The sequence below is a fragment of the Vipera berus genome (assembly GCF_964194415.1).
Source record: "Vipera berus genome assembly, chromosome: 4".
NCBI classification, from domain to species: domain Eukaryota; kingdom Metazoa; phylum Chordata; class Lepidosauria; order Squamata; family Viperidae; genus Vipera; species Vipera berus.
In genome coordinates, this window is record NC_138206.1 from 39,098,846 (window position 1) to 39,123,539 (window position 24,694).

Below are 24,694 nucleotides of genomic sequence, written 5' to 3' on the forward strand. Positions count from 1 at the left end.
GATTGTAAAATTAGAAAATTAATACAATATTTATTTAAAAAGTACAACCCTCCCCCCCAAAAAAAATCACAAAAAAAGAACAGCAAAGAACAGCAACTAATTCTTTGTAGTTTGATTTGTGGCATACTGTCTTTAAACAAATTGTGCCATGGCATAGTCTGTCAAGATGAAAAAAATAAACATTTTATAAGGCTACAGCAAAAACCCATTGCACAGAAATGTTTTTTTAGCATATTGAAAATACTTCTGGAAGCAAACATGTAGAATATCTATCTCGTTTGCCTTGAAGTGCATTTGTTAAATTTTGTTAAATTTTAAATCCCAATAAAAAAGAAATCTTAAAAAAACAGACACATCACATCAGAAAATGACAAATTTGCAAATAAATTGTTTCAGGTAATCTCTACTTCAAAATGAACAGACAACAAAGCTTGCAGCTTAAAACAACACACACATTTCTCCCCCAATCCCATAAAAAGTAATTAAGATGAGAATTATTAAAATTCTGGTTGTGAGAACTTTTACAGGTTCATAAAAGCAAAGAGAAATAAGTGAGAACTCTTGGTAGTTGAAGGGTAATTCATAGTCTGGGAAACAACCCAGGAGAAAAGCCTCTGCTATGTATGTGTTTGATAAATGGTTTTCTAAAGAAGCATCTTCAGAATACTGTTCCACATTTCCATGCCTACAACCAGTGGTGGGATTCAAATATATGAACAACCGGTTCTCTATGTGGATGCTGCTTCCAGAAGTCCATTATGGGCCTGGGCAACCAAAAATTAGCTACCAGTTCTGCCAAAGTGGTGTGAACTGGCTGAATGCCACCACTGCCTGCAACTACTGTATGCAAGTAAATGTATGAATGAGTCCATTAATACTAAAGCCTTCTCCAGTCTGATACTGTACTATCCATATAGCTTGAACTACAACTACATAAATCCAACATATATGCTGACTGTGAAATATGGGAACTATAGTTCAACATATGTGAAAAGTATTAAAGACGGTTAAAAGAAAATGTATTTTATGGCTTAATACAAGCGTTAACTTTATTAGCAATTAGGAAATACATATCTATAAAACTTCATTTAGCTTCATCAAAAAATTACTAAGAAAAGCCAGAAGGGTGCTCTGTTTCAAGCATGTTTAATTAATGCAAAACATAGCCATAACAAAATTATTCCAGTTCTAGTGATTGCTTAACTTAAAGAAATTCTCTTGTTCCTCTCACATTATTTTTTAAAAAATATTGCTATTGTTGTTGCAAACATAAACATGTATCCTCTTTGCTATGTTACCAAGATTATCTATGATAATTCAAAAGCTAATACCAATCACAAGAACTGATTAACTTCCAGTAACTTTCCAAATCTTTTGATATCTTCTAATGAGATTAAGCATTTGCCTGTCTACTTCTAACATGAATAAGGTCATATTGAGTATTTATTTTAGAAATCACAGTGGTGATTATAAGCATAGTATGGATCCGTGAGAGAAAGAATTTCTTTTTTTTTCAATTGAAGCTTATTTTGCAATTTTTCACCTAAATGTCACTCTTTAGCATGTTCAACATTGAAGGCCATGTTTGCTGATAAATTTGAAGTCCCTACACATAAAACTATTAACTTCTTATTCACTTTCACATGCTTGCACACACTTATTACTGCCATCAGCAAGAAAATCTGAAGATTCACTGATAGGGGAAAACTATCACCGTCCCATCCAATGAATCTAGTCTAAAGCACTGCTTCTGTGCTGTTAATGACAGACAGGAAGCATTAATACTGTGCCACTGTGTGGTTACATTTGTATATCTCTGAATATTATGTTGCCATCTATCATCTATTTTTTTAAAGAAAGCTAAATTGTACATACATGGACAGAATGGGACACAAAGGGCCTTTCAAAATTCTTGATCAAACTTATTGGCAAACCACTGTCAACAGAATGGCTACTGAAAAAGAGCATTGAATGGAATCCCTTTATGACAGGGCTGTGAAACTGCCAGCCTATGGGCCGGATGCGTCACATCAAAACCGCGCCCACCCCATTGCCGGCAATGGGAAAAAAGTCACGATATGTCGCGACACATCACGTGACATCACAAGTTTGACACCTATGCTTAATGATGTCTTCCCTAGAGATTTAACTGAAGTGCAGAAAGCCAGCTATCATGCAAAAAAAAACAACACTTGTCAAGAAAACCAACAATCTGGAGAAGATCTAAACACTAATTTTATTAGTGCAAAGTAGCAAGATAAAGTGAGGCACTGGTGTCCTTTACCCAGAAAGGACGAAAGCCACAAGGTTACATTGATCTTACACAGTAGGATGATTGAAGGCAGTGATTGTACTAACACTAGCAGACAATAATTGCTTTATAACTGATAGGAAAACAAGCAAAGGATATCCTTCATGGCAGGGAAAACATTACAGAAACATTACTAAAGGTGCAACATAGCAGGTTTGCTATGTTGAAGCTGAGCAAAGTCCTATTTTTATTTATAACAAGGCACTCTTCCATAGTTTTAGTTTCATTTGTGTTTCAATTCTTTAATGCTTTTTAATTCTCCTTTTTAAAATTGTATGATACCCAGATTCATATAAATAAAACATCCAGAGCTATATGTAGCTTCCAAATTTTTTCTTTTTCCTACACACCTATTTATAATAGAAAATAGTTCTACCAAATTGTCAATGTATTCATTCACAATGAATGATATATATAAAAGGAAAAGTACTTATATCCTATTCATATATGCAAATGGCCCTGCTGCCAAATTATTCTGAAGTCATGCTGAAAAAAGTAGGTATCTTGGATGAATTAATACACTGATTTGAGATGCTTAGGAATCAATTTCCCATTTCTTTCGTGCCTGTAAGTTTCATTAGTGCTATTTAGAGATATGCATATATCTGATGAACAACATGTAGAAACTCGCAAAATTTGTTCTCAGGAGGCAGAATTTACAAGGTAAATTTGAGCAATAGCTCCTGCAAAAGACCTAAGATAGATAAAAGGGTTCTTTCTAATCAATAATCCACCATTTAATTAGATAAACATTATCCAATGTGTCAAATAACGCCATAGCTCTAAAATGCAAAATAAAAAAGGGAAGATTACATTTCTTAAAAGAACCACTGTGGGTATCAGTCAGTACCATGGGTCTCTGGGACAGTGGAAGTCTGAGATTTAGATTGTGTGAAACCACAGGTTCTACTATATCTTAGCTATCTCCCTTTCCCTTAAATTTCTGGTAACATAGCAAAGAAATGTGTTAACAAACCCCAAGTACAAATATTCTTTCATTCAAATGTGTTAACAAACCCCAAGTACAAATATTCTTTCATTCAAATCCCCAGCTTTATTTTCTATTCTTATAGTTTTTATTGTTGCTAACAAATATGTACCTGAAATGTAAAATAAGCTCTTTCCTATTTTTTTATGGCAACATCTGAAAGGAAAAAAAAGTTTTCCTTTAAGTAAAATAAAACAGAGATGTTGTTCCTTCATTTACTCCAGGATTTTACCCTTCCCCCCCAATATAGGAGATTTTGTTACTTTATATTCAATAAGAACTTTGGATTCCTATTTTTTTTAATGATTCAGGCTTTTCCTCACTCAGAGATCAAGCAGCCTTTTCTCTGAGCAACGAACTGATCCCCTCCTGAATTTTATGGCTGTTCCATACCCTTAGCATATTTTCATCTTGTCAGTCTTTTTTTTCTGAAAGATTTTAAAAAACCAAAACATTATTATGTAGCATGACTCATTTCAATCATAATACTCTAGCATGACTCATTTAAATCATAATATTAATGACCTAATAAATTATCTACATTGTTTGATCAAATTTCTTTCTTAAGTTGCATTTTAAAAAGCTAAGGTGTTCCTCAGTTAATGTATTTTAATTAGTAATTCTGGTGCCAGATCATTTCAGTTCAAGAGAATCTGTTTCAAAGCCTCAATATTTGTTACCTAATTAGGATAATCATTTGTAATTAACCTCATTTAGCAGCTTTAAAACAAAATATACTTGTCCCAATTCTCAAGCCTATCATTATATCAGAGACAGTGAGCTTTTATTATCTGCTGTTAGACTTGGGTTTTTTTTTCCAGGCAATATTCAGATCTTTACCTTTAGCAGCAGAGTATTAATTCCTGCCACATAACCATTGCTGTAAGCTCTGAAGAAAAAACACTTTATCACTTGTTATGGAGATCCTTTTCCAGTTAAACTATTTCTTGCAGCCAATCAATTTGTCAGATCAGAGACCTATCTTTTGTGAAAGTCCTCTGAACTAAAGCTGACAGGGTTAGGCTGGGGTCAGCTGTCTCATAAATCAAAGGCAAAGACAAGGTAAAGTACCATAGATGAGACAGACAAGGATAAGCTAAGCAGGCATGGCATGGAATAGAAAGGAGGAAAATGTTGCAATATTCTGTTTCCAGGAAGTTGTGTGCCTCCTGATCAGATTCAAATTAATTGTAATAAAAAGGACGCCTATGAACAATTTATCCTTGAATCTAGTGATCTGAAACATAATGGTCATCAATGCACAAAAGCTTACCAAATATTTAAGTGTTCAGTCTTTTTAAACAATCTATATTGATTTGACAAAATTCATACTGTAAAAATATAGACTATCCAGCAAACAAAGCTATATATGACAGCACCTATTTCCTATCACACAAGAACCAGATGATAGAAAAGTTTGATATTCTACCCTAAAAATTATGAAGGAAATTTCCCTGAAACATGACTTAGAATTCTTCTATCTTGCTTTACCTTTCTACTTGATTTCTTCCTGAAATTACTTGAGGGAGAATTTATTCCAAGAAAGAAGTCAATTGGGGAAAAAAACACCTCTGCCATTCACCAGTAAATGAACACATAACTTTTGTAACCACAATTTCACCATGCAATTAAACACTTGGGCAGCATTTCCAATAGGTGCCTTCTTTCTTAGTCTGGTTTGGACTTTGACTGCATAACCAAATTAATATCTAGTCTGTTTAGCCAAGTCTGTTTCACTAACAGGCAAATGAACATACAGGCAATTAGGACTAAGCTAAGAGACTCAAATTTGTGACTAAGCGTTAAGGAATAGTTGGAATCTCTACCTTGCTTTGAATTAAGGATGAAAAGAAGAAAAAAGTGTTAGCTACATTCTTCTCACATTATACGTGGCAATGTAGATGAAGAAATTACAAAACTTCATAGGAGGGACAGCTATTTTCTGTTCCTTCTCACCTCTCCATTCCACATTCTGAGCACACATAAGAAAGTTTGAGAAGAAGCTATGCCATAACATTAGTCATGTATGTAAAAAAAAAAGTTTGTTATTTAGCAGCATACAGGAAATCTGTATCAGGGCTCTTTCATCACTAGCTTCAGTCTTTACAAAACCAAATAAAAATAATGTTCCTGTGCTGCATAGCATTAAAATATATTCCATGCATGCCATTATCTAAAAATATATTATTGCTGCATATACTTAAACATTCCTCTATGCAAAATCATGATTATATATTTTTTTTCTCTTCCAGCATTCAAATTCATAAATCATACATACATATATAAAATCAAACACATGAAATGGTTTGAAATATGACTTTAACAAGCAAACAGGGAACAAGAATAGAAGATACAGAGAACAAATTCGAGTAATAAGTATATGGGGAAAATTTTTATTACGGTACTACTGAAGATCAAAAGAATGGTCTCTACTGAAGACCATTTCATATGCATTTTAGCCCAGTACTTTCCCAGCAATCCTTTTGAACCATTCCCTCTTTGGGAATGAATATTCATTCTGTGAAAATCAGGCTGGGGGGGGGAGAGTTTTGATTTTTTTAAAAAAATAACAATTATATATACTTCATAGGAAGAAAGGTCAACTTCAAGACCAAAGGACCTTAAGAATTTCTAAACAGATTTTTGATACTTGATTTAGTTGAGAAGATGAGAGGGAAGAGTTATGAGAATCTTTTAAAACTCATTAAATCAAAATTTAAACTGAGGCAACCAGAAGGAATTTTCCATTTCCTTCTGTATCTAGTGTGACAGAATATAATTTGTTCTGCTGAACTCAACCTCTTCTCATGGTTAGTTCACATTTTCCTCTAACTAATTGGGAAACTCAGATCAATGAGCTGAAATTAAATCAGCTGAATAAGAATCACCAGATGCAACCCTCTAAGTGTCTGTCTCTTTATATATTGCATGCTATATAAAAACCTATATGCCATATTCAACTTAGGACTGCCAAAATGAGCAGCCAGTTCAGTCTTACGGTCTGAGCATCTCTATATTTAGTTGGAAGTAAACCCTACTGTTTTGGTATGAGACATACTTTTGAATAAGCTTTAAAACCTTTAGTCCTCCATCCAAGGGTATCATTACCTGAAAATGACTATATTTATACCTCAGTTATAGCTAGTGATCTATCTACCATTTAATCCCTAGCAAGATACAGTAACAATAGAAAAGATAAAAATGCTGAAAAAGAGGATAAAAACTACTGCCGTGGTGGCACTACAACCTGTCAAGGAAAGTTTTCTGCTTGTAATGTTTCAGAAGTTTTCTTTCTCTGTTTTTATACATTAGTCTCAAAATATTTGAGAATTTATTAACAAATTACTTTATTGCTGGCTATGGTACTGCTGTTATACAGTTTTCTATCTTCTCTAGTCTCCCTAACTGCTATAAACAAACAAACAAAGCAATTATTGCATAAGTAACCCTGGTTGGTGTTCACAGGTAAAAATATTATTCTAATATGAAAATACCAACTATAAGAATAAGAATAAAACAAAAAATATTTGCCAGCTACAGCCATCAGTAATAATTGGCAATCACAGTTTCATCTAACCATCTTGGCACCTATGTGGGTTTGAGTTGACAGCAAAAGCCTATTTAAAGTCAGTACAGCTACTAAAGCAAAGGTTTAATACTTAGAAATTCACATAAACTGTTTCCACTGCAACTTTCTGGATCAACTGAATTTTCTGGATTTTTTTTCAAGGGCAGCACCATTTTTATTTTTTTTTTATTTTAATTCCATTTATATCCCGCCCTTCTCCGAAGACTCAGGGTGGCTTACAAGCTTAGCAGTAGCCTTCATTCTATGTATATGCCTGCTTATTAGGGCTTTCATACACCCCCCAAGCGGCATTATTACAAAGTCAGCTTAATTGCCCCCAACAATCTGGGTCCTCATTTTACCTACCTCGGAAGGATGGAAGGCTGAGTCAACCTTGAGCCTGGTGGGATGCGAACCTGCACTAATTGCAGGCAGCTGGTGTTACTTAAGGAGGCATTAGCCCACTGCTCCACCAAGGCTCTTGTACAGTGCATTGTAGTAATATAAATAAGAAGTGACCAAAGCATATGCTTCTCATCTAGGAAGGGGCAAAACTGCAGCACAATCTGTTGTACAAAAGCCTTGGTCACCTTTAGCATGAGGTGAAGTATTGAAACACCTCTGAATTGTATACCAGTTCTAATTTGGTTGTGCAACCCTATCCATAAGAGTGAGGATCAGTGGATCCTTATGAAAATCCTTAACCCTGTATCATTGAATGACCTTACTTTACTGGTTTGTGTAGATGTAGTATGAAACAGGAGTACTCTTGCTCCCACCACAACTGAAAATGACCCTGAAGAAAGAAGACAACCAGCATAAGACTATTCCTCCAGCCTCCAGTCTACTCCCGAAGAAATGCCTGAGCAATGGCATTAAAAACCACTGTAAGGTCAGGAATAGCAAAAGTGGATGTACTACCTCTATTCTGCTTATGCCAGAGGTTATCCACAACCATGATCAGTTCCATTTGACCACTGTTCCAGGGCTTGAAACCTGACTGGAAATATTCAGTTAATCTATTTCTTCTGACATCCTCTCTAACATGTTTGGAACATGTGAAATTTTCTCACGGCATCGTTTTTGTCAAATTAATGGAAGTGTTGTAGAGATATAAGTGTAAAAAGTAGGACATTAACATATGGCCAAGTTATAACTAAGCAAATGCAAGAAATGGAAAACGTCAACCAAATGATCTGTTTTTTTTTTTTTTTAAAATAAAGATGAAATTCTATTTTATCCAATTAAGCATTGGAGATACAGGGAGAGAAAAAGAGGGGGGGGAGAGAGAGATGGAGCAAGGGAGAGAGAAAGAGAAAGAGAGAAAGAAAGAAAGAGAGAGAGAGAGAAAGATTTTCCACACAACATTAAGTCAAAGCCATTATTTCATGGTGTTGTTTAATATGTTGCTCCTACCATTGTTACAGTGATGTAAGGTTGTTAATGTTCAAAATTTTATATTTATGGGTTTTGTATTATTTTATTCCATTTTGGATTTATTTCTGAGGAAAAAAATAAATAAGCCTAAAAGAAGCAAATCATCTTATATTTTAAAGCAATGTAGAAAGCTAAACATTTTGATTGGGCTCTTAATGGGCACCTGACAGAACAATGAAAACAACAAAATCCTTGAAATTTTTCAGAGGTATATTTTCTTGGTTTCCTTCTGGGATTTCCAAGAGCTTTCATTAGAGAAAGCAAGGCAATCATTTATTTTAAAACTATAGTGTATCCACTGAATAAATTTGAGTATGTGACACATCCTGTCTGCCGCTCATTCAGCTTGGAGCCAGACATTGCTTCTCCATCAGTGATGCAGACTACTATCCTCATTATTTATGCTCTCTTGCCAGGTAGCAGAAATCAATATCTGATCATCTGAAGCCCTTTTGTACTTTGCTTGGAATGGATGCCTTTTGGAGGGGAAATCTAATAACAAAATAAATAAAAATACAATCTCATGTAAGTTCTGGTCTGAAAGATTTATGAATGCTTGTGGAAATTATTTAAGTTTCCTGAGTTTGTCAACACTCATTCAAATCTCAAACTGAAGTCAGAGTTAATAGAAAATATAGTTTATCATGTAGCTATCCATCTGGAAGCATTTCTTTGCAAAAACCAAATGTAGTCAAATATATTTAAGAATATACTTTTGAAAAGTGGCATTGGAGAGTTTGGGTGCTTTGTTTATTGTAATACAAGGAAATGTCATTGAAAATATTGTCAATTTAATAACATATTTTAAAATACCAAGTCTGTTTTTGGAAAACAACAGATAGACCTTTTAGAAAAGAAACTTTGAATGTAATAACAGTAAGTAAATAGGAAGAAATATTAATTTAGGTTGTAATCATATACAAACATATCTAGGAAAAATAATTACACCTAAAATTCTCCACATTTTTCATAGGCAGTTTGTTGTGGAAATCATTATATTGAATATTCTGTTCAATTTGAAAATAAACCCCTAAACCTCTCAAAATCATTAGAAAATTTCTTAATAAACCAATATGGTGTAATAGGAGAAAATAATAGCACAGAATCCCTTATAGTAAGTAACATGAATGGTCCAATATAAAATAATACTGAAGCTTTAATCCAATCTCTCCTTTGAAGGAGATCTGCAAAGAGAAACAATCACAAATTTTTGTTTTTCATGTGCTAATGAAATGTTACACATTAATGTTGTTCCTGACAACATTTTTTTATCTCTATTCTTTGATCTAGAAACACTGTATTATGGGTAGTTGTGCTTCTCACCCTATGCTATACAGTTTGGTGCATTGGATATGTAGATTATGACAGAAAACTGCACCAGACAATCTAAGTATTGTCAGCAGGCTTTGAAATGCCTTTCATACTTGAGAATGAGAAAAGATTTGTATCTATACAGGTAATATCATTAGCAAAATTATGAATGCAATGAATATCCCACTGGAAATGTATATAGTGAACAGCATGGCATAAGGGATTAAACACAGAGAGCAAAACAGCATATATAATTTGTCACTGGGACTCTAGAACTAGTCATATTCCAAAAAGCAAATGTCACATTATTCAATAAATATTGTTACTTAAATGCTTTTGGAAAGTCATACAGAAATAGGTCAACTAATTCTCTTATGAATCTTTTTGCATTCATTTTCATCTATAGTGCATTAGCATTCATAATAAAATTGAATAAAGCAAAGGATAATTCATTTAATAAAAATATTTTAATAAAATGATAAGTGAATAATTCATGAAACAGATGAACGTCATCCAGTTCAGTAATTTGTGGCTATGCTCCTTGGGTTTATGAGTGATATTTGAAAATCTCATATAAATCCTGACTCTTTTCTAAGATATGGTTCAAACTTTAAAGAAAGATGATAGATTCCCCAAACATTGTGACCATATGAATAATGTAATTGTCAGGCAAAACTGCTCTCTGGAATGCTGGCTGCCATTTACTACATGCCCTAGTAGAAAAGGTTATTGTGCTTTTACTCCATTTTCAAAACAAATGGAAGAACATTTTTAATTTTTGACATTAGAACAAGCAACTTTGACTAAAAATTAGAGAGACAGAAAGTGAAGGAGAGAGAAGTTTGCAGAGTAAATCAAACTGCTAGAAAGAAAAATTGAAGAGAGAAGTTAAGCATGCAGAACTATTGGGAGAAGAAAAGGTGACTTTCCTGGAAGAAGGGAAGTATAAACCACATTGTACTAGAAGTACTAATAATGAAACTAAAGCTTAAATAGTCAATATAATAAAAAGGCAAAGATGAAAACAAGTTGAGAGAAGACAAGATAGCTAGATAATATCACTGAAGACCCAAAATGAATTTATGGTGCTCAAATCATATATTCAAATAGGAAGCAAGAAAAAAAAGGTTTGCATAATGTGCTCTCCATAACTATGATGTTCAGTAAAATGCAATGCCACTATGTTGGAGAAAGACCTGGTGAGCCAGCAGGAGGAGTCAAAGAGGAAATTAGTCTGGAATTCCTATGAAGAACAAGGGAGCAAAGTCTGGCTCCCCTTGAAAGCCTTATCTAGTCTTACCTAGGTGCAAACAAGTCTGAGAAGATTTCTTTAAAATAGCTAATTAAACTCTTCACATGTTCACAGTGTTCACAGTGTTGCATCCATCCAACACTGTTTTTCTTGATCTGCCATAAACTGAAATAGTATGTGTTGTGCTTTTTTAATTATTACATATACAAATGCTGGACACATTTCTATAAATGCTGATTATAGTTCATTAAATATCCTGGCTTTTGCTACAAACAAAGTACATGCTCTTTTAGGCTATTTTAAATACAGATTTACTTTCACTGTAGCAGAAAATAACTATCTGAAATATAGTGCCTTAAGCTAATATATAAAGTCCATTCTACAATGAAATACAACATCCTGAAACCTTGCTATTTTTGATTTAAAGGAAGACAACTATCTTTTGAAACATTTATTACTTGAGTTAGCATCATAACAACACCCTTGGTTTTAAAGTGATGAACAGATCTGTAGAGTGAACCTGCATGAACATAGTCATAAAACACTTTTGACAAAGTCCAATTTATAATAGTATTAAGATTCCATCAATGTGATCTCAGTACTCTCATTTCCTGTTATATTTAAAATCTAGCAGTAATACTTTGAGCTGTAGCTTACACATACACATACACAAACCCACACACAAACACACACTGTTCTGCGTATTTAAGTATATTTAAAATGTATAGCTTTAAGCCTTCTGCAGTTATCCTTTTGTGTTTTTGTTCTACTCTGTTTCCTCTGACCTTTTCTCAGAGCTTTAACAAATCTGTTCCCATGGTTTGCTTCTAACACTAGTCAATGTTTTGCTGTTTCTTGAAACCAGACAGTGGGAAAAGAACCTTATTCTTAACTGAAAATGTTCCATCGGTTAGGACGCTGAGCTTGTCGATCAGAAGGTCGGCAGTTTGGCGGGTCGAATCCTGAGTGCCGCGTAGCAGAGTGAGTGCCTGTTACTCGTCCCAGCTTCTGCCAACCTAGCAGTTCAAAAGCACGTAAAAATGCAAGTAGAAAAATAGGGACCACTGTGGTGGGAAGGTAACAGCGTTCCGTGCGCCTTTGGCATCTAGTCATGCCGGCCACATGACCACGGAGACGTCCTCGGACAAGCGCTGGCTCTTCGGCTTTGAAACGGAGATGAGCACTGGCCCCTAGAGTTGGAAACGACTAGCACGCATGTGCGGGGGAACCTTTACCTTTTTAATATTTATCAAACATTCTCCAAGCTCCTCAACAATATTGGATTAATTATATATCACAATTCAGCTTACTTTTTTGACTAAGGAATCTCCTCCACAACTTGAATAATATGTAATGACCAAAAGAAATTAAAAGGAGAAGGAAAAAAAAAGAAATATAGCTATATCTAGTTTACAAGAATACCGTTGGTCTGTACTTTTACATGTTTGCAAACCATTGTTGTTTCTATCCTATCTACATACCATTATATACATAGTCTTTTGTTCTTTAAATTTGTCTTAATAACTTCATCAGCTCCATATAACCAGATTGTCAGTCTTCTTTCTCTTCTCAGCACATTCAATCTTAATTCATATATTTATTTTGTCATTTTTCTTTTATTAATATGACAATAATTAAACAACTATTATTTTACTGGACCTCATTTTTATATTCAAGAAAGTTGCATGTAAGTTTGCAACTTCTACGGTTGCAAAATGTGGAGATTTGGGCTAGACAGTAGAATATATACTGGAGAGCTATGGTATAGTTCTGGTTACCAAATGTGAAAAAGTGGATGTAGTAGAGCTGGAAGATGAGGAAAAAAAATAAGCAATATGGTTAAATACTAGAATTTTCCAGAAGGGAGAGGTTATAATGTAAGCAACTTGATATTAAATACATACATAGCCACCAATCTTGTAACACAGAACTGTGGAAGGGTGACAATAAAAATAAAACCAGCCAAGGAAATAAGCACCTGACCCACAATTTCCAATCTATCAAACCATAAAATCCTCAGGCTCTAACTCACCGTTTCACAGTGCTTAAGGGCAGTGGTGGGATTCAGCCAGTTTGCACCACTTTGGCAGAATCAGTAGCTAATTTTTTGTTGCCCAGGCCCAGAAGCAGCATCCACACAGAGAATCAGTTGTTCACATATTTGAATCCTACCCCTGCCTAAGGGGAAAGCCAACACTTTATGGCTGTAGGTTGTGAACCTACAGATCCAAAGGGAAAGGAGTGTTTCCTAAGGGAGGGGATGCTGCAGTATACTGTATCTCTGGGTCTCTGAGTTGTTTAAATAAAACATACCCTTGACAACTATCGTATTTGTGAAAGCAATATCAGATGGGATTCAGAGATACCTAGGGAGATGCACATAAAAAGGCCATTTTAATCTTCTGCATTAAGGTCTTGCATGAAAAACTATGAACTTCAATCTAAAAAAAATATTGTTTCTTGTGCAATCTTTTATATACAAAAGAGTAGAATGTTAGTGGAACTCTTGCTGTAGACTGCATAAATTCTAGTGCTTATTCAGCTTTGGAAATCAATTACAAACAGAACTGTTAAAGAGGGTCTTTATATTATAGATATCACTTATTTTTATTGCTTTTTGATTGGTTGTCTTCTGATTTTTATTCATGCTTCAATTAGAATTATTTATACTGTGGGCATTTTAATGTTTAGATTACAATGCACTTAGAGTCTTTTGATTGCAGTAGAAATAAATGGATGAAATAAGGCCACCATTAATGAAACAGTATTACCAACAATGTTCCTTATTGTAATTTGTAGCTTGTTTATATTCTTTCAGGAATAAATGTGATAACTTTACCACACCACAAAATAAGAATTGATTAAATCTTCTAAATTTGCTTTCTCTATTTTTTCCAATCTTAAATTGAGTTTAATCTAAAATCTATTTTAATTTTAGAAAGGTTGTGGTAATATTTGCATATATTTTCATATAAATGTACACTTTTTAATGTAGTTTTTAAAAATAATTTTGAATAATGCAATGCATTTGGATGCACTATTGTCATAAATATGTAGTTATGAACCTTTCTCTTTACTGAAGAACATCATTACATTCATAAAGACTTGATTTTGAAAATATTAGAAATTACCTATGCTTGAATAAAAATTGATACTAAGCTTATTATTTCTTTCTGTCTTATACATAGAATAATAATATTTAATTCTTTTCTAATATTGGGATGTACAATAATCAAGATGCTAAATAAAGGAAAACTAAAGAGAAATTTGGAGGAATATGATCCTAGGGACACAATGTAATTCATCTTATCAGAGGAGTAGGCAAGTACGAAAACAAGGAAATAAAGAGTAACTTTATCTGCTCTTCACAATAAAAAGTCGGTATTGCATATAAGCATGTTTATGAATATTGCTGTGATGAAATAGTGCTGATAACTTCCAACAGAAGAAGGAATCATCGGGGCAGGGGTAAGGAAAAATGATTGGACAAACTTTGAGAAAAGGAATATAAGCTGAGAGCAAATGGTCAGCCAAAGGATCATCCCTGTGGTCTGTTTTATGAAACCTTTTCCAACTGTTTGACTTGAGAGAATTATACCCCATATATTGGAATACAATTGTGTAATGATTTTGCCACAGTCATTTTAAGCAGTGTGTAACATTTACCCATAGGGACACGGTGGCTCAGTGGGTTAGGACGCTGAGCTTGTCAATCAGAAGGTCGGCAGTTTGGCAGGTCGAAGAGGGAGCAGAGGGAGCGCCTGTTACTCATCCCAGCTTCTGCCAACTTAGCAGTTCGAAAGCACGTAAAAATGCAAGTAGAAAAATAGGGACCACTACGGTGGGAAGGTAACAGCGTTCCGTGCGCCTTTGGTGTCTAGTCATGCCGGCCACGACCACAGAGACGTCCTCAGACAAACGCTGGCTCTTTGGCTTTGAAATGGAGATGAGCACTGGCCTCTAGAGTCGGAAACGACTAGCACGCATGTGTGGGGGAACCTTTACCTTTACCTTTAACATCTTGTTAATCTTTTATTTATATAATTTTATTTATATATTTATTTATATAATTAAATATATATACATATTCAATTCTTAACATAAATTTAATTGATCGTATTTAAGGCAAATGTTCATAGTAAATTCCAAAGTTTTGTCCAATTCTCATCCAGCAAATCTTTGAGATTTGAGCCAAGTTTAATTCATAATTGCCTTTACTTTTTTCATCTGTTTTTGGCTTCGATGAAGTAATGCATCTTTCAGGCATTCACCAAATAAACTAGAATTTGTTGTGAGCATCTCCTTAAATACAAACAGCTCATAAGCCAGACCTACCTATATTAGCAACCACATTATTGATGGCTTGTACATACCATTTTAAAGATATGATCGCATTGGTTCAATGTGATGCTCCTAGAACCCAAAATTCATGCTATTAATTCATCCCTGCCAAAATAGTTATTTTCATCAGACTTAGAACACTAAGTTCTGTTTTATCAAATTTATCATGAAGACAGTATAGTAGGCTGCCATAGGGGTGAAAAAATGTGGGATAGCTCCCCCATGTTTATATACTGCAGATGGGTATAGTAAAGATGGAATATTACTTTTTTTGTCTACTTTGAAAATGATGTGTTGCACTTTAATAGAGGAGACAACTTTTGCATATATAGTATGACATATATTGAGTTCCTTTTGGAAGGACTAGCAGCGGTAGATAATAGATGTCTAATACAAGTGCATATGCTGTCTTCAACATATACTGTATGTGCTTAATTGATGGAGTCATGTTACTGACAAGATAATGAATTGCAAAGAAATTGTTATTAATACATAAATTAAACATTTTGATTCTATTTCTTTACAACTGCTGATAAAAAATGGCCTGGCTATGTTCAAATTATACACACAGGAGTACAGGCTTAGGTGAGGAGGAAAGTATTACAATTCAATCTATTTATGAATATGAATGAATATGTCCATAATTGCCCAGTGTATTTTAATGATATAGAACCGTGCTATGAGGAGTTTACAATTTACATTTCTTATTCTTGGGGAATTAATGACAGAGAGAAAATGCATTGAAAAAAGTAGATGCAAAACTAACATTAAATAAATATGAGAAAATATAGTTGCATATCCTTAAGTAATTTATGAAAAAAATGCTTAAGATTACCACTTCAGATAGACATACAAAATCTGCAAGAATCCAGATAACTGCTAAAATAGTAAGCCATGAGACACAGTTCCTGGCTGAGGGAGGTGATTCCCAGCCCCTCCAGGCCACACGGGATGATGTGGTCAAACCAGGTTAAGTCAGTGCAGCAGTTCAGGGCCAATCCGTGTGAGATGATGTGTCTCCCGCAATGCACAGCAATGGTGCAGAGCTTGCAGTTGCTGAGCCAGACACCGGTGCAAGGCAATGGGAGGGTGAAGGCAGAAGCAGGCATCGCAGGCCAGGCTCTCCAGGGTGGCCACATAGGCAAGCAGGGCGAGGTGGTGGCGGCACAGATCTAGCACTGGGTAGGCCACCAGCTGGCCCAGCCCATGGAAGGTCAACTGCTCACCGTGCCCCACATGTGCCACCTCCATGCCCAGCACCCGCCATTTAGAGAGGGCCCTGCGGCTGCCACAACACCAGCTGCAATGCACACTGATGGCACAGAGCTTGCAGTCGCCGAGCCAGATGCTGGTGCAGGGCGGCAGGAGGATGTGGGCAGTGGATAGGCTGAGGCGGCAGCAAGCATTGCAGGCCAGGCACTCCAGGGCCGCCACGTAGGTGCACAGGGTGAGGCAGTGGCACCACAGGTCCAGCACTGGGTAGGCCACCAGCTGACCTGGTCATGGAAGGTCAGCGACCACCATGCCAGTGCCTCCTTCACCCCACCACCCACCCCATGCAGCTCCACTGTGCAGAGCAGGCCCCATGGCTCCCACAGCACCATGGCATCACCACTCCTGTCTCCTCCAGGTATCTTCAGGACTACCGTTAAAAAGAGGTGGAGAGGGAAGGCCTCACCTCCCCATTTGGCCAAGGGTCTCACAGAGGGCAGGGTGGACTTGACAAATGTGAGTTATTTGAGGAGGGGGTTTCTTTGCCACTGCATTTTCTCCTTCTGACTTGTGGTCAGCCTGGCTGACATGAGGTCAGCATTAGGCAGGCACACACATGTTTTCCATGCTTTGGTGCCAGGCTCTCCATGCTTTTTTGGTAGGGCAGAATTAAGTGCTGCTCCCCATCTCCCACTCCTGGTCCTCTCTTACTTACAACTAGGAGATGGTGTAGTTGGGCAGCAGGGAGGGGTGCAAAGTTCCTGCCAACTCATCTTCATTGCAGACAACTTGCATGTGCAATGTTTGCCGGCCAGGTCTTTTGACGCCCACCCCTTGGGGGAAAAGTTCCAATATGTTGTGTGACATCACGTGACATCGTGAGTTTGACATGTCTGGACTAGAGGTAACATGATAACAGTGTTCCAATATCTAAGAAAGAAAAAGGGGTTAACTTATTCTCCAAAGTATCTGAAGGCAGGACAAGAAGCAATAGATGGAAACTAATCAAGGAGAGAACTAATCTAGAACTAAGGAGAAATTTCCTGACAGTTAGAACAATTAATCATTGGAACAACTTGCCTCTAGAAATTGTGATGTACCAAGACTGGAGGTTTTTAAGAAGAGATTTGACTACCATTTATTTCAAATGGTATAGCGTTTCCTGCTTGAGCAGAGAGTTGGACTAGAAGACTTCCAAGGTCCTTCTAACTTTGTTATTCTGTTATTCTGTTATCTTCCTCTTCAGTAAGCTCAATAATTATAATTTTAGCAAAATTTACTGATTTAAATCATTTGTGTCTTAGTTCAGATTGTTAACTACCTCTGTAGGAGTAAATTAAGAAAAAAAAAGATCTTAGAAAATTCTGATAAGATTCTTACATTAAAGCTCTAGGTTTACTAAGCTGTTGTCAAATTTCTGCACAAGCTGCCAACATCTTGATCACCAAACTGAGCTGGAATTAAAAACTCTTCAAGCCCCCATTCATGTCCTGTCCCTAGGAGAAGCAAACTGTCCATTGCCATCACCAAAGGAAGTCACCTATAAAGAAAGCCTGAAAATTTCTGTATGTGAACATGTCAAGTCATAATATTCTTTCCAATATTGAGAAAGTCACAACTTATGCATGAAGCATGATAAGAATTATTGGTAAAACTAATATTATTGCTTGCAGAAATATCCACGACAGCACCATAGTGCATCTGTGACTCTAATAATACCACCAGTGTAATGTTCTAAAAAGCACCATACATTATGCTTGACACTTTATTAGCCATTATTTAATTAGAAAGAAATGTGTTTTGCATACATTACAAATTGTGCTTTCTTCCAATTTTACTTGTCTATAGAAGTAAAACGAGCATGTCAGAGCTACTGCGGTTATATAAATTTGCCATGGAAAATTTCAACATACGTTGTGTATGTGGGAGAGAAATTTCATTTGCTTTGGATATGCATAAAAAGTGTACAGTTTTTGAATCAATACAGTAAGTGAACTGAAAAGTAGTTGTTCTCTGATACTAAGACTGAAGAATTTTACATGAAAGATCTTAAGAGTAGAAAGTAAGATATAAAAATACATTATATTATTCTGCTTGTAAAATAATGCATAATAAGAACAAGTTTATGCATTTTTCACAAAAGGAGCCATGTGATCATGATTTTTGTTTCTTTGGAAAAACAACATGTTAAGAAGGTACATAGCATTTGTTGGATGCAATATTCAGAAAAAAAGAAACTAAAACTTTCAAACTAATAAATTTCTCTGGCCTTTACAAACTAGAGCTTGGTCTGTCCATGTTACTCTTGTCCAGTATATTGCAAAAGACTTCTCCTAGGTACTAGGGTTGGGAAATTAGCATAAGAGCACATGCATAAGTGTTTGTGACTAATGATTTTATTTTATTTATTTATTATTTTATTACATTTATATACCGCCCTTTCCCGAAGGACTCAGGGCGGTTTACAGGGTGATTAAAAAACCAAGATACAAAAGTTAAAAACAAATTAAAAAAAATATATTTGTCCCTGCATAAATAAAACCCCAGTTAAAATAAGATTAATCCTCAGCCTGGGCCAGAGTGCTCGAAGAGCCAGGTCTTCAGGTCCCGGCGGAATGAACGGAGGTCGGGGGCAGTCCTCAGCTCCACTGGCAGCTGGTTCCAAAGGGCAGGCGCCCCCACTGAGAAGGCCCTATCCCTGGGTGTTGTCCACCGGCAATCTCTTACCGCCGGCACCCTGAGAAGACCCTCCCTGTGGGAGCGCACTGGACGAAGGGAACTTGATGCCGGCAGCAGGTGTTCCCTCAGATATCCCGGACCCAAGCCATTCAGGGCTTTATAGGTCATCACCAGCACCTGACCTAAAAACACATTTTGTGTTTTTATTGAGTCCAACTACAATTTTAGTTGTTGTTTTGCTTTGCTTTGTTGTTTTTTTCCTTTGTTTATTTGCTGTCCAGAGTTTCTTGGATTGGTCATTAGCCATAGAATTGCATTAATAAATAAACAAACTAACAACACATAAATAAAATATCCTTTCTAATAGAATGGAATATTTTTATTATCACTGGAAACAGACTCATTTTCAACTTTCTTAATATGAAATAGTATTAACCAAATTATATATTTAAAAATGTTGCTTGCTGTAAAAACCAGAAGGAAAACATATTTTTAATGATCTGGTTGTTTTTTAAAAAAAGGTACTTCAGTAGTACTAAAGTTACCTTTTAAAAAATAATTAAAAATACTGAAGTTATTTCATTTTATAACAGGTTCAAAGTACTCAGTTAACTAGGGGTTATCATGAGAGAACATGGTGGTTTAGTAGCTGAGACTAAAGCATCTAGTTACCTTCTCTATTATTCTATGCTACATATAAATTGTGTCATTACTTATGAATATATATTGGCTACATGTTTTCTGTATTTATTTTATTGATGGATAGAGCTTATCCTAAACCAAGGATAATTACTTATTGTGCAGGAAGCTTAAAGTCTGTGCTCAAATTATGCTAAAGCAGCAAGAAAAAATCAATACCCAACCATCTCTATTCTATCTAAGATCAAATCCAGAAATTTTTACAAACAAAGCACTTGAAATGAAGAGCCAAAAGCAAAATGAAGAAAATAAAGTCTAAATACATGAAAAGTTTTTTTTTTTTAAAAAAAAGGTTTTAAAATATTGGATATATACCAACAATCAAAATGTTAAATTAGCAGTCAAAATATTTACATGTTATCTAAGATTGATCTTAATATTGCACAAATGAAAAAGTTAAACATTTAGATTATTCAAGATACACATTAAAATGTGCTCATATTCATACTGAAAACATTGCTATGAATTACTAAAGTGTACTATACACATTGTACTGCTTTTTTTGTAAAAAAAAAAAAGGTGCCAGAACTCACACATGTCATACAACCCGCCTTGCCTACCCTACAAGGTTCCATCCAAAAAAGGTGCCGGAACTCCGTTCCGGGCGTTCTATGAGAAAAAAAGCCCTGCACATAGTATATAAAAAGCAAAATTCAAGAAAACGTAATTACCGTATATATATTAGCATTTGCTTTTTTCTCCCTCTTTCTATGTTTTTAGAATTTGTCTCTCATACCCAAAATCTTTAAAACTCTCAGACATAGTGCGGATTCTCATATAACAAATGCCAACCTATTTTTAAAATTCATCAATCCATGACACTTAGTTAAAATTTACACTGTTTATATTATAAGACATGGCCCTACATAAAACAATTCAAATCCAGACAATTTCTGCTTTGGATATGCAACATTTAGTTAGGAGAAGCTCAGTAAATTTTTTAAACATCACAGGAAAATTTATATTGATTTTATACACAACTCTTCATAACATTTTTTTTCTTAAAATGCTTGGTTTGAATTGAGATATTCTCCAGACAATGTGCAAAAATGTGAAATCCAAAGAACAGTTGAATTCTATAAAAGTGCATTATGTCAGTCCTTTTAAAAATGTGAACCAAATGATATTTTCCAATATCCCTAGTCCATATCACTTAATATAGAATTATTTACTAAAACTGTCAGGATAGTTAAAGGTTTTTCAGTGCTGTTTAAAACATACTAGAGAGACAGAATGAAATGAGATAGAACAGTTTGAAGTATGGTAGAATATGACTTCACTATTTCAAATTACAGTTGCAAAGGAAATGTTATACTTTTAAAATCACCTTGCATCATAATTTCATTCAAGAAGAAACATGGCATAATAAAAAGGGGTTAATGAACCTTTTATATCAAGCAACATGTTTTAATAGCAAATCATGCAATCCTTGATCTATATTTTAAAACGATGTACATATCTCATTCTACTGGCTTAGAATTTGATCTACTTTATTTTACTCTTTGACATACATGTATCTCCATGTATGAAAGCTATATCATAAGAACCAAGAACCAGGAAGAAACTGAAATAAGTTAAAAGTATAAAAAAAAACCCTTTTTCTTTTCTTCTTTCTTTCTTTCTTTCTTTCTTTCTTTCTTTCTTTCTTTCTTTCTTTCTTTCTTTCTTTCAGAAAAAAGAAGCTCAAGTATGACTTGGTGAATTTCCAATTTTTCAAACAATCATTAAAAATAGAATTTTCCATAGCCATGGGCTATCGTCAAAGATGCTCCATAAAATTTTAACTGGTTTGAAAAAAAATTAGTAGATGTCATTGTTAAAGCATGGCTGAGTTTGGAAATAATGATAGGACAGAGAGGGTAAAGTCATTCTTTTTAGATCTGTGGACTATTATATTCTGTGGCTAAATGAATCCTGTCAAGTCTGTGGTCTGTGCACAAAGTTGAACTACCTTAGTCCACTCTGAGCAATAAAGATGGAAAAAAAGAAAGAAAAAATACCGTTATATGGAATTTTCTAATACTTTTCTTATTGCAACAGATATTGTTCTTCCTGTGGCTGCACGCAAACTAGTGGATGAAGCTGAAAAAAATCACAAGGTATCTGGAGTATAAATCTTCAGAATCTTGAGTATATGACATCAGCAGTTTTATTAGGGTCAAGATATTTGGCAATCCTATAGCAGACCCTTATTCTGGGACCCTGAACAGTTCATTAATCACTCTCAGCTACAAGTTGGCACCTAAAATCTTCAAGGACTCTGTACAAATGACAGGTGTCTAGTACAGCATCCTATATGCTTTGATATGACACACAAGGGAAATAAAATATCAGTCACAGCTTTTCTTGTAGAAAATGTTGGCTTTAATATTGTGTTCCAGGCAACATGTGGCTGTGACTAAATTGCATGATTTATTCCAGTGTCATGCTTTTCAGCAAAACTGCCACCCTCCCTCCAAATAATTCCTTAATTTGCATCCTTTAAACTTACTGAAGCAGCTGTGAGTTATGAACAATTTTGGGAATCTAAATTATTATATTACTAATTTATATATTATATTTGAAAAAATAAATATGAAAAATCTTGAGGTAGTATCTGAAGAAGTAGACTTTATAGCATATTGTGCATGCATACCCAATAAGACATTTTAATATATACATCAATGCACGTCTAACCTATGTTTTTGAATGATTAACAATTTAATGATATATTTTGAATTTGTTAGCATAAATATCATCCCATTGGTCTATATATTGATGTTATATGTTTTGCTCTATGAAAGAAATGTAAAGTTAAACCAGAACTACCAACTTTCTATGCTTAACACCTTAAATCCAGGGGCTAATCGGCTTTGTTCATCTCTAGGTACTTTACCTTCTTGTCTAAAGAATTTAAATTTATAACTTCTATGAACATTATAATATTTACTTTTGAATGTATAGGATTAGTTTTATAAATCAAAGGAAATGAACATGAAAGTTCTGCCTCTACAATTTTTCTTCATCACTTCAAATTTTCTGCAAAGCACCACCAGAAACCAAAGTTATATTACTTTATGTTGGGTGCTCCATTGGAAAAGACAAATAAGTGCTTGCTGCAGCAGATGAACACTGTTGGATGCAAATTATAAGCTTGACCATCGCCCATATATTAAAATGAATCTTTGTAATTTCTATATTATAAATTTTAAAATATGTACTAAAAGATTTATGCAAATTATTTTTTGATTGATTATGTGTCATCAAATCATTTTCAACTCCTGGTGATCACATTTTCTCCATGTTGATCTATACATAATCTGGTCTTTCAAATCTTCCAACTGTAGACTCATCACCACTGTAACCTTTTTGCTGGTTGTCCTCTTAGCTGGGTTTTTTTTTTCTCTTCCATCTTTGCCAGCATTGTCAGCATTACAACTTTTCTCAGAAAGTTAGGTGTTCAAATAATATATCTGAAGACTTGTGATGAAATGTACACATGCAGCAGCAGATGAAGAGTATTTAACCATCTCAGAGTCTTCCCAAAAATAGGCTAAGATTAAGAAGCTCTGCGGCCCAAGAAAGATAAGGGAGGAGGAGAGAGGTTCAAGGTAGCTACATTTTAGAATTTCTCAGGATATTCTATGCTCTAGTAGCTTAGAAGTTTATACACTTTCTTTCCTGTCACAGCCTTCAGGTACGGGAAGACTTATCGTGTTTCTGTCAGCCTTCTCATTTTTCCATAGTTTTTGTTGCATTCTCTGCCAATGATAATAGCACTTCTATTGCTATTTTGGTGCATTTGGTTGATTTGCTGCAAATATGAACTAAGCCAATTTTATTTCAGTCATGCTGAAATTAAGCTATGCAAACTAGGAATTCTAATCTAAAGCACTACCAAAACACTGTTGCCTGCGTTATGCTATGTGTATAATATAGTGATTGACACCTGACACTCAATGAATGAATACACATATATACAAACAGAGAGAGAGAGAGAGAGAGAGAGAGAGAGAGAGAGAGAGAGAGAGAGAGAGAGAGAGAGAGAGAGAGAGAGAGAGAGAGAGAGAGAGAGAGAGAGAGAGAGAGAGAGATGCATGAACACATGTGTTTCTATATATCAATGAACATACTGTCATTGTGGAAAATGATTTGGAAACTTACTGATTATTTTTGTGTGTTTAAAAAAATCACTTGGCAAAAAAAAATCTATTGTTCCCAAATATTATTTTTACTTATTGCAGCATATGTGATACTGGGAAAATATCATGAGAGGGGGAGGAGGAGGAGGGGAGGAGGAAGCCACAAGAAAGAAAAATATAAAACAGTGCCAGGAAAGCTTTGGGAGAAGGAAAAGTAAGCCATTTGTCAATTGCCTAAGGCTGGGGCAAAAGGAAACTAATTTATTTTATGCAACAAAATCTTAGACTGTATGAGCAGCAAAAAATATTCCCTTTACCGTACCCAACCCTCAAATATATAGTTTTTTAATAGCACCTTCCAACCAAGTATGATCTGACATATTATATCTTAGATTCTAGAACTACATACAGTGAATTTTAAAGACACACAACATGCAGTATATAATTTATATTTCACATTAATTGCACAGTTGTCAAATACATTATTATGTAGTTTTTATCCTTTTTGCAGCTGGCTATAAGATATATATACATGTTCCTTTATAAGGGGAATGGACTATATTATAAGTAAGGACCACATCATGCTCTGAGTGTGTTTGCATGTGTGTGCCAGCCATATTTTTTTTAAAAAAATAAATGATAATATTTTATTTCATAAAACTCACTTTTGTCATTTATTTGGTGATTTAACTTTCACCACATAAATGGTACCACTTAATGCACAGTCGATTGCAGAAATGCTTTTTAATATTGCTTTATATAACTTTAACTCTTT